The 19949-nt window shown below is 46.4% G+C and overlaps 1 protein-coding gene and 1 pseudogene across 1 annotated transcript in view; both read right to left on the bottom strand.

Moving 5' to 3' along the window:
• IGFBP3 (insulin like growth factor binding protein 3) overlaps positions 1–19949 on the bottom strand; it is a 132529-nt gene that overhangs the window by 8820 nt on the left and 103760 nt on the right. The gene's annotated exons all lie outside the window — the stretch shown is intronic.
• Positions 4448–19949, bottom strand: part of LOC107295272 — a 22162-nt pseudogene continuing 6660 nt past the window's right edge.

Raw genomic sequence — 19949 nt, 5'->3', positions numbered from 1 at the left:
CTGACCTAGGGTGAATTTTAAATAGGGATAATTTTTAATGATTTTTAATAAGAGACACAGCTACAAATATTTGGTTTTTAATTGGCTTTTATTGGGGAAATGTGCTATGTTGTTTTAATATGCTGTGAGCCGCCCTGAGTCCCGTGGGGAGAAGGGCGGCATATAAGTCAATGTATTAAATTAAATTAAATTAAATTACGTACCTGAGCCAGAGTTTGGGTTTGTGATCAGATTTTTCTAGAGCTTGGGTTTCAAAATGTTCCATGTAGAGGTTTGCAATGACAGGTGAGAGGGGTGATCCCATAGGTGCTCCTTCTATTTGTATTTTTGTCCATTATAGATGAAGTATGTGTTGGATAGGCAGTGGTTGGTCAGATCTAGGATGTGTTTGGGGGGGTTATATTTGTTTTGGATAGCTGTCAAGGCTTCTTTGATTGGCACTTGGGTGAAGAGGGTTATGACATCGAAGCTCACGAGTAGGTCACTGGGCTGTAAGTTTTGTTTCTTTATGATCTCTGTGTGGAAGCTATTGTTTGTGGATTGTTTGGCTGTTTCGTTATAACACAAAAGACTAATGGGCACACAGCCAGCACCTCAACTACTCAGGATGTTACGAAACAGCCAAACAATCCACAAACAATAGCTCCCACACAGCCAAACAATCCACCTACAGCAACTAAGCCAGCACTCCACACATCCCACCAATATTTATAGAGAGACGGCAGCTCCTATCACACTTTGCTCACACAAGCACGAAGCCGAAGACCCCAGCCTGAAGATGACGAGTGGGACCTCATCGAAACGTCGCCAAGATACTTTCAATCTTACATGGGAAAAGACCTGAATATGCCAAGACCTGCATATGTGTGTGTGTGTGTGTGTGTGTGTGTGTAAAAATATAAGAAAAACGAACACCAGGATAAAAATAAACAGGACTGTTTAATATAAACAAGCCTGTGAGTAAAAAAGTTACTTACTGAGCTTTCATAAGCCAAACTACTGACGTCATCAAAGTTAGAATGCTAGGTGATTAGGGAGCTTGCCTATATACAGCTGCCTGTCTCTGCGCCTGGCTCCTCGAGCACGTCATCGGCCCATTAGCTATGTTACTCTGCAATGTGTTAAACTGATCCGGCAGCCTGTTGGTGGATCTGATGATTGTAACTCTCTCTCCCTGATCCTGCAAAGAACAACTATTCAGATGTTCCTGCTTCATACTCTCACCATTTTTGTCTCTCCTTCCAAGCCGTTCGTCATCTCCTCCCATAGCAGCTCTTGCCACCTCACCTGCAGCCCTATCACTCCAGTCCTGCCAGTTGCTATCTCGTTGTGGTGTCATCTGCCCCCCCTCCTCTTTTGCCAGTTCACTGTCCTCCCTAGGGATCGCAGCTTCCCCATTTGTAGAGCCATGGTCTTGCTTTTGCACCGTATGGGATAGCAATCTACTCTGTGGATTACCACATTGTTTCTCTCATCTTCTGAGAGTCTGGTATGCTGGTAGGAGGTCTATGTGCCGGTTGATGGAATTTTCATCCGAAAACCAGGCTTCTTTAAGAAGGCAGCCACTCTTAGTGATCTCACGAGATATGGTCTGTGCGTTTTCCAGATCGAATGTATGATTCAAATTGGCCATGTGAGCCCACACTTGCGAGCGCTGCTCCTGCCTTTTGATTGCCAGTTCATGTTCGTGGACCCTAGTCCTGAGCCTTTTAGCTGTTTCCCCAACGTAATTGCAGGGGAAGTTCCTGCAATTAATTCTATAGACTATGGAAGACTGTTCACTGTTGGGGAGCGGCTCTTTGGGATGCATAATCTGGGTTCGTAGGGTCTGCTCTGGTCTATGGGCAATGCTCACATTGTGGGGGGCCAGCAGCTGAACCGTGGCTTTGGAAACACCACAGATGTAAGGTAAAGCTATCCATGTGGCTGGTATCATCTTTGCTCTGGAGAGTTGGGCCCTGTGGGGTTGACATGGTCTGCTGTAACATCTCACAAATTCTGTGGGACAGCCATTGAGCCTAAAAGTACGATATAGATGTTTTCTCTCTTCAATTTTGGCTCTCCCCGTGCTGCAATGGGAGTTGATTCGTTTAAATAAAGTCCTAACACAACTAATTTTGTGTGCTACAGGATGATTACTCCTGTAGTGCAGCATTCTATCTGTATGAATGGGTTTGCGATAGACGGATGTACACAATGTGCGGTTGGAGCGCTGACTAACTAGTACATCCAAAAAGGCAAGTGTGCCTTGGATCTCTTCCTCTGCCGTAAACCGGATGTCCGGATATACAAAATTGAACTGCTCCAGGAATTTGATGCTGTCTTGTCTTTTGATAATTACAAAAGTGTCATCCACATAGCGTGCCCTAAAGCCCAGGAATATCAGGACATCTGCCACTCCATATTGATACACCAACACTTCCAGGCCCTTCACCAACAGGTTCATCAAGCCACTGCAAGGGCGAGCCAGCACAGATCGGCAGTACTCCATCGCAAAATGGACATCTTAAGGGAGTTGAACAATGGCGGACACACCTGCAGGTTAGTCCACAATTTGTCCTCCAAACCCCTTACCCATGAACAGGTTGCCCTCCTGGAAAGGGATGCAGGCTATATCCTGACAGACGCATGGGCGGTTGACTTTGTGGCAGCCTTGGAACCCGCCATCCAACGTATTGAGGCCAATGACGAGGTCAGGAATTCAATCAGACAATGTGTTACAGGCCTATTGATAGGCCACAAACAGTGTTGGCTACTCCTGTCAGTTTGGTGGCATTTGCAAATTTGATGTGTTCCCCTTTAATTCCCTTATCTAAGTCATTGATGAAGATATTGAAAAGTACTGGGCCTAAGACAGAACCTTATGGTATCCCACTGCTTACTTCTCTCCATGTGGATGTAGTGCCGTTGAGGACTACTCGTTGAGTACAGTTTGCAAGCCAGCTACAGATCCATCGGTTGATGATGTTGTCTATTACAGGGCTTTTCAACCCTTTCACCCATTGTACCACTTTTAGCATATGGCAACATGCAAGTACCACCAGTCGCCTAGCAAGGTGTCAAAAACTTGATGATCCCCCCCATAAAAAGAAAAAAAGTGATAAAGTACAGGTAGTTCACTTAGTGACTGTTCGAAGTTACAATGGCACTGAAAAAAGTGCCCCCCAAGCTACAGCCAAGCAAGACACCTGCCTGCCCGCCTGGCGGCGGTGTTTGGTTTTTATTCCCACCGTCTGCTGGGTGGTTGCAGCAGGTTTTGGTCACCTCACATGACCCTGGGACACTTTGACCATCATAAATATGAATCAGTTGCCAAGCATCTGGAGATGCTGCAACATTCCAGCTGATCGGCGCTTCTCCTGGGCTCAGCATAAATTGCCTGGCGCTGATCCTGGCACTTCCACTGAGCCCTGACAGCCCCGCAGCTCCAGCCATCTCTCGCTCAGGCTTTTGTGGTGCTGCCACTGGTTCAACTCATTCCCCTCCTCCGCTACCACTTTTCTAGGACGGTCGCATACCACCTGCCAGGTGCCAATGTACCACAGGTGGTACCCGTACCACTGGTTGAAAAGCCCTGGTCTATTCCACCTTTTTTTTTAGCTTACCAAGGAGTAGGTTGTGGTTTACTTTATCAAATGCCTTACTGAAGTCTAAGTATACTTTTAAAACACAAACAGAAGCCTTGTGGCACAGTTGTGTCCCAATAGATGTAAACAGTTTTGAAAGCTTAGGGACGGGAAATCTAAGGAGGGGATTTAAAAAAAAAACCAAAAATTGTTGGGGACTTTTACGAGCTGCCACTTAAGGATAGACAACTGGAAGGCAGCTTTGCCAGGAGAGCAGATTCAATGGGAATTTGGCTGGCATGAAATGGGATTTTTTGGGGGGGGGGGGGAGAAGGCTGATATCGGTGCATGGACCACCAGGATTTTGGGAGAAAAATATGGTAGCCCGGGGTGCGGGACTAGGAGAGACCCCCTGGCTGGTGGTCCTTGTGTTCCCCCCTTTCTGGAAGGGCGGTATATAAATTAAATTATAATAATAATAATAATAATAATAACCGGCCAGCTTTTTTTCTTTCTTTCTTTCAAAGGGATGAGAGTGGAGTTAGCATGAGTTAAGAGAGTTGTGGGTGCTAGCACCTGCCAATCTGAACACCACAACCTGAAATGGACACATGATTATATTGGAAAAGACGGAGTAAGATTTTGTCAGTGCAGGGTCCTGTCAATCTCAAGAAATATGATTAAGGAAGGGAGGGCAGAAAGAGAGAGGGAGAGAAAGAGGGAGGGAGGGAAGGAGGGAGGGAGGGAAAAGATCAGGGCCTTACAATAGTGAGCTGGGTATGGTGCTCAGCTTAAAAGGTCCTCCGTGCAGGGGTCCCCCCCCAGCCAGCGACCGAGAGCCGGGGAGTGGGGGATGGGGGTAAGAGATATTCAGGACCTGTTCACTGCTGCTCCTCCTCTCTATAGATCTTCTTCTTCCGCTTCATCTCTTCAAAGTCAAACTCCGAGCCCATCACCCTCTTGTAAATGTCTTTGATGTTGTCGCATGTGGTCTTGAAATGGGTGGTGGTGTCATAGGTGTGGGAAATAAAGATCTGGCTGAGGTCAGTTGGGGAAAACATGTCACTGACACTAACAAACCTCTATTCTATGGGCTCCAGGAGGTCCATGGTGGGCCTGATCTCCTTGTCAGGATTGTTCATCTCCATGGTGGCACTCACAATGGTGATGTACTTCCCCTGAGCTGCCACATTGTGGGCAGCTGAGATCATAAAGATATAGATGTGTAACTTCCTGTTCACTTGGTTCTGGGGAATGATGATCTGGCACGAGTTGGCATCATTGGTGATCCTGATCGGGTGGTTCAGGATGCAGATCACCCAGATGACTTTACCCGTTTTCTTCATGCAGTCTGGGACGTAGCTGGGGTCGCAGATGAGCTGCTTGCAGCGGGTGATCTCTCCTTCCGATTTCACTCTGACCACTTTGCCGTTCTTTACAACAATCTCTTCAGTGGGTTTGTTCAGTATATAGGTCCCTCCGTAGATGGCACTTAACCTGGCAAATCCCTGGGGAAGCTCATCCAAGCCATAGAGATAGGATGTCAATGCTGTTAATATAGGATATTATTGCTTTGACAAAATATACAGAACTGTCTGGTATTTTTAGAGTTAATTCAGATGACAGACAAAGGGAGGAGATTTATAAAGAAAGCCCGGGAAAAGGAACGGAAGTGAATCTTTGCCCTCCGGGCTGATTGGAAGATGTGACTTATGACTGCAAAATAAGGGAGGGGTTTAGCAAGAAAAGTTAGACGCAAGCAAGAGAAATTCAGATTCTGGCATCCATCCATGAAGTGCCGTCAATCTGTTACACTGTTAATAAAGGCTTTTAGAGTAAACAATGCCTGGAAGTTCTTTGAAGTGTTTCATTAGTTGGAACCATGACATCATGCCAGAATCTAAAACCTTTTCAAACAACTGGGGATGCATTACCCCCACCTCTTTCTCCTAGGCTGGAGTGAGAGTAACAGAGTTCAGGAGGACAATTTATCATGATAAACGGGAGTTTGTTGAATACAGCCCGGCAGCTGCTGATATCCCAGAGGGGGAAGTAACAGACAGCATGCTGTGGGAAGATGAATTTTGGCAGACAAATGCAGGTCGGTGGACGGAGAATGGACAAACTGCCACTCAAAGCCTGGGTGCGTTACTGGAAATATTTCAAACCCCAGAGGAGAGAGACAGAAATCCACTCCTGCAGAGGGAAGCTTGCAGCCCCCCCATTGTAGATCAGAAAGCCTTTCAGATCCTGTCTTCCCCTGCCAGGGACTCCAGCCCTGAAGAGAGAGGGAATCCCAGTCTGAGGCCTCTGCAGCAATGGGCAGATTGGCAAACCCAGCAGGCAGATGTTCCACGACCTCTGAACTTGCCACAGCTAATAGAGGCCTTACAATAGCTTGGGGTGGTACAGAAGCCAAGAGATCAGCAGCTGGTGGGGAAACGGCCACAGCAAGGAGATTGGCCACAGCCCCCAAACGTGCAACCTCTGGGCATAAATCTGCAGCCAGGATGTGGCCAGCAGTAAGGAGATTGGCCACAGCCCCCAAACGTGCAACCCCTGGGCATAAATCTGCAGCCAGGATGGGGCCAGCAGCAACAGCCACCGTGGGGGCCCCAACAGCCTATAATTGCACAACTTTTCAGAGCAACCTTCAATGGGGACCCAGAGAAGCTGGGTTTTTTCCTCAACCAAATGCGTTCTCATTTGAATTGCTGGGCCTATCTCTACCCAGACCCGGGGGCCATGGTGGATGTGATTGCATCCAGCCTAGAGGGAGAAGTGTCCAAATGGCTGAACAATTTATACAATGAGCAAGCCCCCTGAATTGGAGGGCCCCCACCTTTTGCTCCTAGGGCTGAGAGAAAGATTTGAGGATCCATCTATTGCTCTTAAAGCAGGAGAACAAATCCACAAAATAAAACAAGCCAGCAGGCCTGCCCTGGAGTACGTGCGAGAGTTTCTCAAAATAGCAGATTGAATAGAGGGGTGGCCAGAGCAGTCCCTAATCCATCACTTCATTGAGGGATTAGATGATCACCTCTCTCAGGCCTGCATCTATCAAGCAGTACTTGATCAGCTGCGAGAATGGTACCAGGCAGCGGTGAAGCTAGACATTCAGCTCGCCCGCTATAAGAAGCCTTCCCCACTTGAATCTGAGCAGCAGTCAGAGCAACCCGAACAACAATCACCCCCACGAAACCCTCCGACTACTGCAATGGCTGAAAGACCCACGCCACCTGCAGGCCCGTCAATTAAGTGTTTCCGGTGCGGACAGGAGGGACATCGAGCAGCAAACTGTCCAGTCCCCTACCCCCGACTACAGAGCAGACTGGAACCAGCGGCAAGAAGGAAACCTGCCCAGCGGCTGACGAGAGAGAAATCCAACCGGGTCACACAGGAACCTGTTGCCCAGATTACACCCCCCACACAATAGGACTCCGGGACTCTGGGTGGACCTGCCCCTGCATTACCCTCCTTTGACAGCGATGATGAAGGAGAGAATGACCCGATGAGTCGACAAATCCCGCCTTTTTCACTGGCCGCCAAACTTATAATCCCTAAGTCTGGGGCACAAATGGACTTAAACGTGCTAATTGATTCTGGATGCACCCACTGCATTATTAGTCTGCCGTTTGCCATGAAAATGGGCATACAGGCAAAACAGCTTTCCAAACCTGTGAGGTTTGAGCAAGCCAATGGCTCCCTGATGGGAGGGACTCTTGTCACAAAATTAACTGAGCCCTTACGCCTAAAAATAGGTGCGCACTGGGAGTTTATTTGCTTCCTAGAGGCTCCAAAAATGACTGAGACTGTGATCCTAGGGCTAGCCTGGTTGGATAAATGGAAGCTGTTTATCTGGTGGGAGAAAGGAATGAGAACTGTGAGACTACCTATAGGACCTAAACCTCCCACTGATTCAACTGATGTTGCGGGACACCTTAGGTCACCCAATGAGTGAGCGCACATGGCTACCTCACTGTCGCCAGGTGAACCACTCATCCCCAATGAATACTGGGACCTGGCGGAGGCATTTAGTGAAAAAGAATGTGATGCCCTACCCCCACACAGACCCAATGACTGCTCCATCGAACTGGTGCCAGGAGCCAAACTCCCACGGCTGAGAATGTATTCTATGTCCCCCCTTGAAATGGAAGAGATGCAGTGATACGTGAACAAAAACCTAGCGAGGGGGTTCATCAAATGGGCCAAATCTACCGTGGGAGCTTCTGTGTTGTTCAAAGAGAAAAAAGATGGGTCTCTTCATCTCTGCATAGACTATAAGGGTCTCAACGCTGTGAGTGTGAAAAATAAATACCCTCTCCCCCTCCTAAAGGACTTATTAACCCATCTGGCTAAGGGTAGTGTCTTCACTAAATTAGACCTGAGAGAGGCATATTACCGGGTGAGAATAAAAGAGGGAGATGAGTGGAAAACTGCCTTCAACTGTCCTATGGGGAGCTATCAGTTCAAAGTCATGCCATTTGGACTACAGAGGGCTCCAGCCATATTTATGCAGTTGATTAATGAGGTCCTACATGATCACTTGTACAAAGGGGTTTTGGTGTATCTTGATGATATCCTGATATACAGCACAAATATGACTGATCACATAAAGCTGGTGAGAGAAGTGTTAAAGAAACTATTGAATGCCAAGCTTTATGCCAAATTGTCAAAATGTGAATTTCACCAGACCCGATTAGATTATCTTGGCTACAGAATTTCCAACGAGGGCATTGAAATGGATCCAGCCAAGGTGAAAGCTATAATCGAATGGCAGCCCCCAAAGAGTCGCAAACAGCTCCAGAGCTTTCTGGGTTTTGCCAGTCAATTCATCCCCTCTTTTGCTGAGATTGCGCTACCCCTTACAGAACTACTCAAAACAGGCAAAGGAGGAGGGAAGCCACAATCGGGCCAACCACTAGCTGTCAAACAACTTTTGAGAAGTTAAAGAGACTATTTGCTGCTAAACCGGTCCTAAAGCATCCCTGCCCAGGGCAGCCGATGCCAGCGATGTGGCAGTTGGAGCTGTATTACTGCAAAAGAACAAAAGTGGGGTCCTGCAACCCTGCGCCTACACCTCTAAGAAATTTATTGAAAGCGAGCGGAGATGGGCAATCTGGGAGAAAGAGGCCTTTGCGATTTGGTGGGTGCTATTAAACTGGTGAAACTATCTAGAAGGGAGCAAGGTGCCATTTGAAGTATGGACAGATCACAAAAATCTAGAAGCACTGAAAACTCCCCACAAATTGTCCCCAAAGCAAGTGCGGTGGGCACAGTACTTTAACCGCTTCAACTTCACTCTAAAGTACATACCAGGAGGAAAAATCTTCCTAGCTGATGCGCTATCTCGGTTACCCCAATATAAAAGCAAACTTCCGCTCAACTTACGCCTCGCAGGGTCCCCAATCCTGATGACCATGGGATAAAGAAAATAAAACGAGAGCTTCTCACTGATCAATGGCACGTTAGGAAGGTTCAGACCTCCCTAACGTGCAGGGATGGCTTGGCTTACAAAGGGGGGAAACTATATTTGCCTGAAGCCCTCCATCTTAATGCTCTCAAACACAGCCATGATGTAAAACAGCTGGACACTTTGGATATTTGAAAACCCTACACCTCACCCGCCAGCAATTTCGGTGGCCAGGGCTGAAACGGGATGAAACGGGATGTGGAAAACTATGTAAAAGGTTGTACTGTATGTGCCACAATGAAAAGAATCCCAGGGAAAACCCCCGGGTTACTGCAGCCGGTGGCAGACCCTTCTCAACCCTGGGAAGAAATAGCTATGGACTTTATAGTAGACCTACCTGAAAGTAGAGGAAATACTGTCATCTGGACTGTGATAGACCTGTTCTCGAAGCAGGCTCATTTCATCACCTGCAAAGGACTCCCATCTGCCCAACGACTGACTAAATTGTTCCTGAAACATATCTACCGGCTGCATGGTGCCCCTAAGCGAATAATTTCGGACAGGGGGGTGCAGTTCACAGCAAAGTTTTGGAGGAGTTTTCTTAAATTAATTGGATCATCTCAAGGTTTATCATCTGCTTTTCCTCCAGCCACCAATGGGGCTGCAGAATCCGCTAACAAAATGGTGGAGCAATATCTTAGATGCTACGTTTCCTACCAACAGACAAACTGGACTGACCTCCTTCCTTTTGCGGAGGTGGCGTACAATAATTCTGTGCACAGCAGCACCGGCTACACGCCTTTCAGAGTAGCCACAGGAAAAGAGTTCAGCCCAATACCTGAAAACCCTCAGGTGCCCTCCGCTTCCCAGACACTTGACCAGTGGGTGAGGGGGTGGGAAGAAGTTTGGAGAAACACAAAGACTGCTTTGAAAAAGACTTTTGAAACCTATAAAAAGCAGGCTGATAAAAAGAGGGCTCCCCAAAGAACATTCCAAGTTGGGGAAAAGGTTTATCTGTCAACTAAATATTTACGCCTCAAATTGCCCAGCAAGAAATTGGGACCAAAATTCTTGGGGCCTTTCCCCATAGTAAGGATCATCAATCCGGTCACCGTAGAACTAAAACTCCCTAGACTTTTATGGAGAATTTACCCAGTTTTCCATTGCAGTTTGTTGAAACCTTATCGGGGCTCCACTTTAAGACCTCCCCCGAAGAAGGCACCTGGGCCCCTCGTAGTTGTGGGACAGACCCACTATGAAGTGAAACGTATTCTTGACTCTAGAATTTTTAAAGGGAAATTGCAGTACCTAGTACAATGGAAGGGATACCCATTGTCTGAAACCACCTGGGTGAAATCCAGTAAGATGAAAGCTGACAGGCTCGTCAAAAGGTTTCATGCGAAATTCTCCAACAAACCGAAAACTAGTCATTAACATATGCTTTTGTTTACATTACAGGATCTATCCTTTTTGTAAGGGGGGGCGGATGTCAACGCTGTTAATATAGGATATTATTGCTTTGACAAAATATACAGAACTGTTTGGTATTTTTAAAGTTAATTCAGATGACAGAGAAAGGGAGGAGATTTATAAGGAAAGCCCGGGAAAAGGAACGGAAGTGAATCTTTGCCCTCTGTGCTAATTGGAAGATGTGACTTATGACTGCAAAATAAGGGAGGGGTTTAGCAAGAAAAGTTAGATGCAAGCAAGAGAAATTCAGATTCTGGCATCCATCCATGAAGTGCCGTCAATCTGTTACACTGTTAATAATAGCTTTTAGGGTAAACAATGCCTGGAAGTTCTTTGAAGTGTTTCATTAGTTGGAACCATGATATCGGACTTTTGCCATATCTTGCCAAAGACTCGCTGTACAATTTAATCCTGTTGATGGTTTCTTGGTAAGGTTGGTCTAGGTACTCATCTGTCCTGTACAGCAGGGCTTTTCAACCTTTTCACCCATTGTACCCCTTTTAGGATATGGCAACATCCAAGTACGACCAGTCACCTAGCAAGGTGTCAAAAACTTGATGACAAAAAAAAAAAAAAGGGAAAAAGTGATAAAGTACAGGTAGTCCTCGACTTACAACAGTTCACTTAGTGACTGTTCAAAGTTACAATGGCACTGAAAAAAGTGCCCCCCAAGCCACAGCCAAGCAAGACACCTGTCTGCTCGCCCGCTCTTTCTCCTGTCCGAGGTTTTCATTGTTGTGAGCATTTCTGTTGAGGATTGTCAGCGGGGGTAGGGTGGGGGGGTGTTTGGTTTTTATTCCCCCCGTCTGCTGGGTGGTTGCAGCAGGTTTTGGTCACTTCACATGACCTGGGACACTGTTGAAGTAGGGCAGAGAGCATTCCAGAAATTGCTGTGTCTCGAGATAACATTCTGCCACACTGTCCTTGACCATTTAAGCCATTTGCTTTGCTTAGTAGCCAATTCCCTATTTTTATCTCTGTGTCAATGTTCACCCATCTGGTATTTTTCCATACTATCAAGAATGCTGAGAACACAATGTTTAGAATATTACCATATATGAGGTCCAGAGGGGTCAGGAAATGCATACGTTGTATGAACTATATATGTGAACTCTGAACACTCCTCGGGGTTCAGACCCCTTGCTTTCTGAACCTGTGCATATTCAATCTTTCCTTCCTCAAAGTGCTGGCTCAAGTCCTTTCTTTCCACAACAGTTTCCTGGCACCCGCAGATGGGACTTTTGGGCGAGGCGATGTTTCACTGAGGGCGGCTTGACCTCTCGGACCCGATGGGAAGCCACTCCTGAAATATTCTCAAGGCGCCACGGGGGAATCCCCTCCGGGAGACAGTGGTGACTTCTCTGCAGAGCTGACGGTGCTGACAGCCAGTCCAAGAACCCTTGGGGGAAGGAAAGGAGGTCTGAACTAAATCCTGGCCAGGACGGGTGTGCGTGGAGACGCCTCAGGCGAGTATGTGTTAAGCTGGGGAAGTACCTATCTCACTTGAAGATAGAAGAGGGGGATTGATTGCCCCCCTGGACTCGGGACCTCGTTCCTAAAGAAGTCCGTGTTAAGGTGTGTGGGAGGTTAAGCCATCTGCTGCTGCATTTCCTATAGGTGACCGTTGGAACTACCGGCACCGTAGGTCAGTAGTGGTGGCAGTGTTAGTGTCAGAATGGGGGGGAAAAGTAGTGTGCCTAGCACACCACTTCAATGTATGTTAAAAGGTTTTGATCAATATTTCAATCATACCCAATATAAAGTGCCATACACCCCAGTCACCAAGGATAGGTTGCGCTTTCTTTGCGAAGAATGGTGGCCCCATTTAGATGTAGGGTGGCCCCCTGAGGGAACGTTCAATACTCAGACTATCGATGATCTTACTTCGCTGATTGCAGCTAATGAAGAGAACTATCCTAATCAGTTCCAGTACATAGATCAGTGGGGAGATGCAGTAGCTGAAAGGGCAGATGATTTGCTGCAATGCCAGGCAGAGATGGTGCGCTTTTTCCCTAAAGGGAAAAAGTTGAAAGTGGTGTCAAAAAGATTTAAGGATGTGAAGATTTCAAAAACCAAGCTGTCTGACTCGAAGAAAGAGGTTCTGATAGAGGAAGAGGAAGTGGTGCTCTGACCCCCTCCATATGTGCCACGGCCGCTTCCCTCACCCCAGCCTCTGGTAGCACCTCCAGTGCTCCAGCCTGTGGCGGAGGCTGCAGCTGTGCCAGATAGCATGCAAGCAATAGTGCGGAGAAAGAAAGGGAAAGGGGTGCCAATGGCACCCAAGGAGGAAGGAGAAGGGGAGAAAGATCTCCCTGGAGAGGAAAGTGAGGAGCTGAGTGAAGGAGGAGGTGATGAGATTGGAGCAGAAATGACAGGGGGAGTGGTGACAAGGTCTAAAGCTAGACGAGGGGAGTTGATCGCTCCTTTGAGGCAGATGGATCAGCACATATTGAATCAGCAGGGAGACGCGCAGATCAAATCCATTTTCCAGTATGTTCCGTTTACCACCACAGATTTGTTAAATTGGAAGCAGCATTATGGTCCTTTAACTACTAAGCCAACGGAAATGGCAGATTTATTTCAGACCATTATGCAAACTCACAACCCAATGTGGCAGGATATCCAGCAGTTGTTGAATACTTTGTTAACTCCTGAGGAGAAGGAAAAGTGGAAAGCAGCTGTTAGAACGTGTGTGAGAGATAGAAATCCGGCTGCACAGGATTTGCAGGCAGTGGTTTTGGCTAAAGCCCCAGAGACCGATCCAGGGTGGAATGTTCGTAATAACAACCATATGACATTGTTGAAAGAATATCAGAATTTAGTGGTGGAGGCACTGCGTAAAGCTGGAAAACCTGCAGTAAATATGTCTAAGCCATCTTTAATTTCTCAGGGAGCAAAGGAGAGTCCAGAAAGCTTCCTGCAGAGATTGATTTGAGGCTTATGAATTGTATACTCAGATAGACCCCAGGCATGAGAATCATGTGCGGATGTTAAATGAGCATTTTATAGCACAGAGTTATGAGGATATTAGGAGGAAGTTGCAAAGGCTTGAAGGAGCTTTAGGGAAGAATACATCTGAATTGTTGGAAGTTGCAAGGAAAGTGTTTGTCAATAGGGACAAAATAGAGAAGAAGTTTCCTTTTCCTTCTTTATGCAAGGATGCATAAAAAGACAGAATTGTTGGCTGTAGCTCTGCAAGGAGGTATGTTGCTTGGACCAAATCAATGTGCTAATTGTAGAGAGGATGGTCATTGGCAGAGAGAGTGCCCGAAGAGAGTGATGAGAGGACAAGGATGGAGAGGAAGGTTAGGTGGGGGACGTGGTGGCTTCGGGCATGGAGCACCTTTGAGGTTCCCCTATGGAGGCAGAGGATTGAGAGGAAACAGAGGAAGTCGAGGAGGTTTTGATGGGAATAGAGAAGTAGAGGGGTTTCGATTGGCAGGGACAGAATGGACAGATTGATGGGGACCAGGCTTGGGCTTAGAGGAGACCCCCCCTGAGCCTTTGGTTACTATGAATGTAGGGGGTCAGCAAACATTTCTGGTGGATACAGGAGCAGGGAGGTCAGTTTTAAATAGCCAGGTTGCTATACCGGGTCCCCACCGTGTACAAGTTCAAGGTGTGACAGGACAGGTGCTGGGACGTCAAATACTTCAGCCAATAACATGTGTGTTTAAAGGTTCAAAAATTCAGCATGAATTTTTATACATGCCTGAATGCCCAATACCGTTGCTAGGCAGGGATATGCTCAGCAAACTAGGGGCAACTATTTCCTTTGATGAGGGCCAACAAAAGATCCAAGTGAAACATCAACCTGAGACTATGTGGAGGTTAATGGTTGTCAGATCAGTAGAGGATGTTGCAGGAGGAGAAGTGGAAAGAATTTGGAGTACCAGGGCTGTGGGCAGAGGATAACCCCCCCAGGCTTTGCTGCCCACCACCCACCTGTGATTGTGGAGATAAAGCCACTGGCAACACCTGTGCATATTTGCCAGCGATCATGTTCCAATGAGGCTATAGTTGCAATATATGAAAGTATTCAGAGATACCTGGAAGCAGGGATTTTGGTGCTTATCCAGTCACCTTGGAATACACCTATATTGCCTATTAAGAAGCCAGATGGGTCTTATCGCCCAGTTCAAGACTTGCGTGTCATCAATTCCGTGACAGCGACTATTCATCCTGTTGTGCCCAACCCTTATACTTTGTTGAGCCTGATTCCACCTAAAGCAGCATGGTTTTCAGTGATAGACTTAAAGGATGCATTCTTTACGATCCCAGTTCATGAGATGAGCCAACCCTTGTTTGCCTTTGAGTGAGAGAACCCAAGGACTGGATTAAAATCACAGTATACTTGGACAAGATTGCCACAGGGATTTAAGAATTCACCCACCCTGTTTGGTACTGCTTTAGGGAAGGATTTACAGCATTTTGTGCCCCGGCAAAGGGGGGACATGCTTTTGCAATATGTGGATGATGTGTTGGTAACAGGTCAGACAGAGGATATCTGTTGGGAAAATACAGCATCTTTATTGGGATTATTATTAAAATGTGGTTATAGGGTGTCTCGAAAGAAGGCTCAATTGGTGAAACAGAAGGTGCGCTATCTGGGGTATGACATTGAGCATGGACATAGAGCCCTTGGGTGGGAAAGAAAGCAAGCTGTGTTGGCCATAGCTGAACCCACAAACCGGAGACAACTACCTGGGTTTCTGGGTTTGGCTGGCTTTTGTCGGATATGGATCCCAAATTATGCTTGATGGCAGCATCTCTTTATTCAGCCACAAAGGGGGGTAAGCATGAGTTGTTTTGCTGGGAGGGGGAACAGAAAAAGGCTTTTAAGGATGTTAAGCTAGCACTCACATCGGCTCCAGCTTTAGCCTTACCAAATCTGGAAAAAGCTTTTAATTTATATGTGGATACTAAGGACAATGTAACTTTGGGGGCATTGACTCAACAGTTAGGCCAGTGGCAATGGCCAGTAGCTTATCTGTCTAAACAGTTGGATGGTGTAGCCCAGAGGTGGCCACATTGCTTGAAGGTCCTTGCTGCTATAGTAGTCCTGTTGCAGGATTGTAATAAATTGACCTTCTCATGTCCTGTGAATGTGCACACACCCCATGCGGTGCAGGCCATATTGGATAACAAAGGGCATTTATGGATAAGCAATCAAAGGCTTTTGAAATATCAAGCACTGATGATTGAGAATCAACAAGTCAAACTGGTTGTCTCTAATCGACTAAATCCGGCCACCTTGTTGCCAGTGGACATTAACGTAGAACATGATTGTTTACAAGTATTGGAAAGTGTTTACTCTAGCAGGCATGACTTGTCTGACGTCCCTCTTCAGGCAGCTCAGCTCAATTGGTATACAGATGGCTCCAGCTACATGCATGAGGGACGAAGAGTTGCAGGCTATGCTATTGTAGATGATGATGAGGTCGTGGAAAGTGGGCCATTGGGCTCCGAACACAGTGCACAGGTGGCTGAATTGTGGGCATTAATTAGAGCATTAGAAAGAGCCGTAGGTAAGACTTTGAATGTGTGGACAGATAGTAAATATGCTTTCCTGACATTGCATGCACATGGGGCTGTCTATAAAGAAAGGGGGTTTCGGGATTCAGCTGGCAAATATGTACAACATGGACACCTAATTCAGCACCTCCTTAATGCAGTACAGAGGCCAGCTAAAGTTGCGGTCATGCATTGTAAAGGACACCAGAGGGGTGTTGATAAGGTGGCCCAAGGGAATAGGAGGGCAAATTTAGAGGCTAGGAATGCAGCAAAAAGAGGGGAATCTACCTTGGATCTTTCCATACACATGGCAATGGATCTGGGGGTTCTGCCCCCTAATATCCAGCCAACCTACTCCCAACAGGAATGTGTGAAGGCAGTCACTGATCTTAAGGCAACTATAAAGGATGGGTGGTACTTGTTACCCGATGGATGCATCTTTGTTCCACAGTCCTCAGCTTGGGCTCTGGTTCAGTCTTCTCATGGGTAAAACTGGGCTGGAAGAGGCTTTAGGATGGGAGTATTACATCAATGGGATAGCTGGCATGGCTGCTCGGGTTGTATCCCAATGTGCTAGCTGTGCCAAGGTCAATCCTCGACAAGGACCCCTTTTGCCACCAGGTACTATACCTTCATCATATTTTCCTATGGACTCTGTTATGGTTGATTTCACAGATATACCTAGATGTGGTCTATACAAAGCTCTATTAGTCTTTGTGGAGAGGTATACAGGTTGGCCGGAGGCCTTCCCCACCAAGACTAAACAGGCGAGAGAAGTGGCCAGGGTGTTGCTGAAGGAACTGATCCCTTGGTTTGGAAGCCCATCTCTCATTTCGTCAGATAATGGGCCTGAATTTATAAATCAGATCAATCAAGCTGTGGCCCAATCTGTGGGGTCCAAGTGGCAGTTTCACAGTGCTTTCCATCCTCAGTCAGGTGGTCCTGCTGAGAGAATGAACCACACCCTAAAAGAGAAGATTACTAAGATATGTACTGAGAGTCATTTGAAGTGGCCGGACGCTTTGCCTTTGGCCCTGTATGCTGTCAGATGTGCACAGACAAAGTAAACTGTCCCCTTTCGAGTTAATGTTTGGGCGGCCTCCTACCCTGTTGCGACGGAATCTTGCCGGCTGGCCAGATCTGGGACATAAGGGGGGAGTGTGGGCTCTGGAGATGGTACAGGAGTTAAATAAACAAGTGGAGAAACTCAGGAACTATGTTATTGAACAATCACCTCCTAGGTTGGTGACTAGATGCCACTCCTTTAAACCAGGGGATAAGGTGTGGGTTAAACATTGGAAGAAAGAACAGTTGGAGGGTCGATGGAAAGGGCCATATGAGGTGATATTGGCCTCCCCTCTTGCTATTAAAATTGCTGAGTCCAAGTCATGGATCCACTGGACAAGGGTCAAAGCGGCTGCTGATCTCTTGTGGAAAGTGTCCTCACACCCCATGGCTCCCAAAAACTCACTTTTAAACGCACTTAGTGTATGCCTTATTACTTGTGTTATTAATGCTATACTTATATAGGCTATTTTGCATACATCCAGAGCTACTCTGCTGGAACCTTACCGGTAATAGGTTCCTCAACGCACAGTAGTGAAGACCCCTGCTAAGCCACACCGGAAGCTGGCTTTCTACGCACGGGAGAAAAATGAAGATTCTTGTTTTCTTTTGCTTGCTTCTTTCAGTTGTCATGGGTAATTATGTATGTGTTTTCAATTCAGGTCAGTGGAGCAGGCCAGAGGAGGCTCCCCAAGTGGTACTATCCTATATGATTGGAACAGGTGAATTTGATGGTAACCCCCCTCTTGCTTTTACCCCAGAGTGTTGGAATGGCATTTTGCCCCATCCCTGTCAGTATCCACACGTTTTTGATAGGATTGCGAAGGAGGCGTGTCTCACTAGACAGCCTACCAATCCAGAAGCATGTCCATTTGTGGGATACATTATGAGAAAGAGAATGTGTGCAAAGGCCCACTATAAAGGAGTCCTTCCTCCCATAACTTTGGACTGTGGACCTCCTTTGTTCTGGGGTTGGGAACAAGTCACCCTAGTCTCACAGTTAAAATCCGGATGGAAGGGGACTTGTATGGTGTGTGTGAATCCAGTAGAATTTGGGGTTACAATCAGGAAACCACCAAGAACAAAACCTACAAGAAGGAGGGCTAGAAGGTCCTACCCAGACAAAAGAATGCCTCACCCTTTAACTTCACGGATGCAATATAATCTTTGGGTACAATTGGCAAAGGCTGCTAATGTTACAGATTTTTGCCTTGCTGAAGCATATGACGTGGAAAACTTAATTTCTACTTGCCTGATACCTGTGTGTGTCCCAGCCTCTGTGATGAAGGCCTACTCACATACTGGTCGACTACACCGTATGTTGGAAGATCAGATAAAGTATGACTCACTGTCTGCTTGGGAACATACCTCTTATCAATTGCCGCTTGATGCCCTTGTGTTACATACCCCTATTGTGGCTGTTCCTGAAGGTGTTGCTTGTGCTAAAATCACTGGCTGTGAGCAATCTACAGCAAAACCTAAGCCCCTTTGTATTAACATGAGCCAAGATAAGCTGAATTGCTCATCCTTCCAGTCCGTGAGCTCTAATTATGGTCACGTATGGTTGCCAAATGGATGGTTCTTCACATGTGGGAAGGAAACATTCAATTATATCCCTGCTAATCTAAGCACTGCATACTGTTGTTTGAGTAGACTAACTGCATTCTTACCAAGTAGGTCAGCCTTCACTGTTTCTAATATCACTCGCTATAGGAGAGCTGACACTTTGAGTGAAGACTGTGACTCCACCCACACCCTATTGAATCCAGCCAAATACCATGCATTGGCCATTTCATTGGTGGGAGTGCCTGCTTTAGCTTTGCGAGCCCATATTAACATAAACTCTGTCACGTGCAGTCTGGCTAAGACAATTAATGCTACTTTGGTGGCTCTGTCAGCCATTAACCAAGAACTTATAGAATTATGTAAAGCTATTCTGCAGAACAGGGCTGCCATAGACTATCTTTTACTCTGCCAACATTTAGGTTGTGACTCTTTCAAAGGAATGTGCTGTTTTAATCTCACTGATCAATCAGAGGTAGTAAAACAACAAATCAAGGTTCTTCACAAATTGGCCTCAGATCTGCAAATTGATACCTTAGGCAGTTGGTGGAACAACTTATGGTCCTGGCTCCCGATGGGTCTTATTGGTACTATTATTCAGTATATAGTAATCCTTATTGCTGTGCTAGCTGGTGGCTGTTGTCTGGTTCAGTGTCTGTTTTCATTGGTGAATAATATATCTTTGCCGAAGCGGATGTCTGTGTTGGCTGAACGGAAAGCAACTGTCATGGCTATGTGGGATTATGAGAACATAAAAACAGCGGATCCTAGTGTCACTGGTTGAGAGTAATCGTCCTAGAGTTAGATTATTCTCAAAAGGAGGAAGTGAAGTAGGGCAAAGAGCATTCCAGAAATTGCTGTGTCTCGAGATAACATTCTGCCACACTGTCCTTGACCATTTAAGCCATATCCTGTTTTTTGCTTTGCTTAGTAGCCAATTCCCTATTTTTTATCTCTGTGTCAATGTTCACCCGTCTGGTATTTTTTCATACTATCAAGAATGCTGAGAACACAATGTTTAGAATATTACCATATATGGGGTCCAGAGGGGTCAGGAAATGCATACGTTGTATGAACTATATATGTGAACTCTGAACACTCCTCGGGGTTCAGACCCCTTGCTTTCTTTTTTTTTTTAATAAATTTTTATTAATTTTTCATTTAAAAACAAAAACATAGATCTTTTATCACAATATCAACCAAAAGAAATAACACTAATCAATACATTCACGGATGTGTCCGGTGTCCCCCTCCCGCACCACCCTCTTCCACTTACCACACCTTCCTCCTCCCAACCTACCACCACTCCTCCTTCCTCCCTCTTTCCTACCTCCCTTCCTCACTCAACCACCCGTCTT

This window comes from Protobothrops mucrosquamatus, unplaced genomic scaffold (assembly GCF_001527695.2).
Source record: "Protobothrops mucrosquamatus isolate PMUCROS unplaced genomic scaffold, P.Mucros_1.0 scaffold_192, whole genome shotgun sequence".
Classification (NCBI taxonomy): domain Eukaryota; kingdom Metazoa; phylum Chordata; class Lepidosauria; order Squamata; family Viperidae; genus Protobothrops; species Protobothrops mucrosquamatus.
Note: the sequence above shows the minus strand (reverse complement) of the source record. Positions and strands in the feature narration are given on the sequence as shown.